At 55.0% G+C, this 4,136-nt stretch overlaps 1 long non-coding RNA gene across 1 annotated transcript; it reads left to right on the top strand.

Annotated features, from left to right (window-relative positions):
- The first annotated feature begins 6 nt into the window (after nucleotides 1-6).
- LOC113980718 lies at nucleotides 7-3,911 on the top strand. The gene is made up of 2 exons (XR_003538206.1): nucleotides 7-840; nucleotides 3,557-3,911. It is a non-coding gene; the product is annotated as an uncharacterized LOC113980718 (long non-coding RNA).
- Nucleotides 3,912-4,136: the final 225 nt, after the last annotated feature.

The raw sequence follows: 4,136 nt of genomic DNA, 5'->3' as shown, positions 1-4,136 counted from the left end.
CAGTGTGTCACAGCCTTGTCCCATTGCCCAGGGCCTTTCAGTTTGGAGCATCTCCAAGGATGGAGATCCCACAGCCTCTCTGGGCTTCTGTTCCAGTGGTTACTCACCTGCATAGAGATGTTTTCCTTTGGTAATTGTAAGGAAATTATTATCTTTTCAATGCAGTCATTAAATGTGATAGGGTAACTTGAATCGATAATATTTTATAAATAACATGAATTATAAGTTTATTATAATGTATTACGTATATTTATTATAAGTGTTTGACAGATTTAGTGCATATTACACAGGATACATGTGGAATATATTATACATCTATTGTGATTGCAATGACAAGCAACACACAGGGCAGTGTTGTTTATCTTAGTAATCTTTCCCATCTCTGCTGTAAAAGTATCTTGGTTTCGGATTCATTTCTCCTCCCAGCACGAGCAGTAGCAAACCCTTCTATTTATTTGTTCCACAGCGGAGCGAGGTCCTGGGAACTTGTGAGTGATTTCTCCTGCGGTATCTGACTGCCCTCTCGTGGCTGCATGATGCAGGTACACATCACCGCAGTGAGTATCTCCGCTTCCTTATGCTGCTGCAGTAAATTCCCTGTCAGAATGTTCCGGCCAGCATAATCTCTTTTAATTCCTGCCAGCCTGGAATACTCGGTTAACTTTCCTTTTTTAGCTCCAGTTATTTGCACAAACCCAGAGGAGCTCTTTGGCCTGAAGAGCTGCCTGAGGGAGCACATGGAGCCTGGCACCAGCCAGGCTGGAACGTCTTCCCCAGAGTCCAGTTGCACTCTGGAGAAGAGAAATGGAGAGCTGGGGGAGGCCTGAGCAAGTTCTGAAGGTAAACTTGCAACAGTTTATAGGGTAGAGATTGAACATATTTAGGTATCGAGGAGGTGATCAGATGTGGAGAGGTAGGGAAATTTTGGGGGTTAAATCTGGGGCAATCTGTAGCAGAGAGAATGAGAATGTTGTGTTAAAACAGAGGTGATCAGGAGTGGGCTGGAAGGGCAGGGGGGCTGCGGAGCCGGCGCGGGGGGCGCGGGGGGTCCTTTGGGGCGCCTCTGGTGCCGGGGCTGCAGTACCGGCCGTGTCCGCCAGGCGGAGACTGCGGGGCACAAGGGACAGAGCCGGGCAGGGCCGGGAGGGCTCGGGAGCCCCGGCGGGGGAAGGACCGAGGGAGGGACGGGCTGGATGGAGCCACGGGCCTGTGCTCCTGGGAACACACTTGTCCAGGGCGCTGGCATCCGGGTCGGGCTCCAGTTCCCCTGCTGTCCAGGGATGCAGGGTCTGAGGGGTTGGATCTCCCTGGGGGTTTGCAGGAGACCAGGAATGAGAGGAAACGCGGTGCCGGAGCTGTGTCCCAGCGGGCTGTGTTTGTCTCCGGGAGAATGCGGGAATGCGGGGAACGGGCGGGACATTCCAACCGGGAGCGGGAGGGGCGGGACTGGGATGAGCGACAGCGGGAGGGGCGGGCGGGGACTGTGAGAGGAGTGTGGGGCGGTGACCGAGGTGACGGACAGCTCCGGGGGACGGGGCCATGGAAGGGGTGTGGGGTGGGGCTGTGTCCATAAAGGGAGTTTGTAAGGCGGGGCAATGCCCATGAAAAGAGCATTGGGGCGGGGCGATTCCCATAAAAGGAGTGCCGGGGCGGGGCGATGCCCATGTAGGGTTGTGTAGGGCGGGGTTATGTCCATAAAAGGAGCCTGTGGGGCGGGGCGATGCCCATGTAGGGTTATGTAGGGCGGAGTTATGTCCATAAAAGGAGCCTGTGGGGCGGGGCGATGTCCATGTAGGGTTGTGTAGGGCGGGGTTATGTCCATAAAAGGGGCGCGTGGGGCGGGGCGATGCCCGTACAAGGAGTGCCGGGGCGGGACGAGATGCATAATGGAAGCTCCGGGTCCCTTCCCCGCGGGGTCGCAGCCGAGGCTGCCGGGGATGGCCCGGCCCGTGCGGGGGGCGATGGGGTTCGTTCCCTGTGCTCGGGGGCGGCAGCGGGAGCGGCGCTGCGGGGCGGGAGGTGCCGGGGGACGGCGGGGAAGCCGCGGCGGGGCCCGGGGACTGCAGTTCTCGGGCTCTGCCCGGGCTCGGCGGGAGGAGCCGGGGGTTGGCACGGGGCGATTTGGGTCTTTTTTTCCCCGTTTTTCTGGTTTCCTTTGCGACCGCTGCGGTGCTGGGCAGAAAAGGCTGGGAAAGCAAGCCCGGGAGCGGCTTCCCGACCGGCTTTGCAGACATTTGGCACCTTCGGAGGAGGCACAAACCCCCGCGGGGCCGAGCGAGGGCTGCGGGGAGCGCGGCGGGTGCGGCGAGCTGGGGCGGGGCTGGGACCGGTCCCCTCAAACCCGCAGCCAAAAGCGGCCCGAAAGAACCCCAGAGCCCGGCGAGGGTGACAAAGGGACGGGGCAGCCCCAGGTGTGGCCGGTGAGGATGACGAGGACCCTGCTGGGGGGTTTCCCGGGAGCACTTTTTGTAGGGAGCTTCTGCAGGGGAGCCGTGGATCCAAGGGAGTCTCTCAAGCCAGGAATTTCCCCGATATTTTAGCTCGTAAAACCAGTGAGTTTTATTTCCTCTGTGCACAAAACCTGATGGTATTTGTTAAACTCACTTGCTAAGTTGTGCAGTGCCTGATGAAGCCTTGCCTCTTTCCCTTTTCCTAAAAGGATGATCGGTCCTGCCTTGGAAGCAAGATAATGTCCTGGTATCTGTGACTATTTTGGGCATAAAAGTGGAGGTAAACTATAGGGGACAGAGTGTATATTTGGAGTGTAATAGCTCAGCGAGTCAGCAGGGGAGCGATTCAAGTCATAAACAGGAAAACAATATTTTGGGGCTGCCTTTCTGAGAGGGAATAACAATTCTTTTCCATGGGAAGGAAAGCACGTGGCCCCCATGATTTAAGGTGTAGATGACAGGCTGCCCAGGGGAGGTAAAGGACAGCGAGACTTTTGTGTCCTGACCCTTTCTGGACAAATTGGTGGAAAGGTGAAGCTTTCACTCAGTGTCTGGGTGAGCTGATGAGTCCTTTTTCTGTGAGGGGCTCCAGCCATGTCCCTGGGGGGAAGGGAGGGAGGGATGGGCTGGATGGAGCCTCGGGCATGTGCTCCTGGGAACACACTTGTCCAGGGCCCTGGGATCCGGGTCGGGCTCCGGTTCCCCTGGTGTCCAGGGATGCAGGGTCTGAGGGATTGGATCTCCCTGGGGCTTTGCTGGACACCAGGAATGAGAGGAAATGCAGTGCTGGAGCTGTGTCCCAGCAGGCTGTGTTTGCCTCTGAGGACAGAGAGCCTGTGGGCTGAGGTGAGATTGCTGTGGGTGTTGGGATGAGCAATGCAGGGAACGGGGAGCTCAGATCAGTCCTTGGGCAGGAACTGAACTTGGGACATCAGCTGGTCTGGCCCCAGAGAGCACCACTGAAATCAGCATTAATAACCTGGCCTGTGCCCACTGCCAATTATTCACCCAACAAAATTCCAAAGCACGTGTTGGTTCTGTTTTAAGAACTTAAAATAACTTTTAAACCAATAAATCACCATTTCCTTCTTCTTTTTTCCTTTTAGGTGGTGGAATTGCCTTTCTGTCCGTGTGCTGAGCTCCGGCTGCAGAGACTGTCAGGCATTGTTGGCTGTGAGTTCCTGGGGTTCTCCCTGGGTAGTTTATAGGGTAGAGATTGAACATATTTAGGTATTAATGAGGTGATCAGATGTGGAGAGGTAGGGAAATTTTGGGGGTTAAAATCTGGGACAACCTGTAGCAGAGAGAATGAAAATGTTGTGTTGAAACAGAGGTGATCAGGAGTGGGCTGGAAGGGAAAGTTGTGGGGGTGAGATGGGAGAGAGTATCCATGGCAGAGAATGAATATTTGGAGGTAAAACTGAGGGAATCAGCAGTGGACAGGGAGGGAAAAATGTGGGGCAGTGTGTAGCAGAGGGAAGGAAGATTTTGGGGTCAACTGAGGCAGTCAGGAGTGGGCAGGTAAGGAAAGTTCTGGGGGTAAAACTTGAGAAAACCTCCGGGGTAGAAAATGAACCTTTGGAGGTAAAAATGAGTTAATGAGTATTGTGCAGGTCGAGAAAACTGTGGGGGTTAAATGTGAGGTGATCTGTGGGGGAGAGAATGAAGATGTTGTGTTAAAAACGA

Source organism: Neopelma chrysocephalum, unplaced genomic scaffold (assembly GCF_003984885.1).
Source record: "Neopelma chrysocephalum unplaced genomic scaffold, ASM398488v2 Primary Assembly neopelma1_95059, whole genome shotgun sequence".
Lineage (NCBI taxonomy): Eukaryota > Metazoa > Chordata > Aves > Passeriformes > Pipridae > Neopelma > Neopelma chrysocephalum.
Note: the sequence above shows the minus strand (reverse complement) of the source record. Positions and strands in the feature narration are given on the sequence as shown.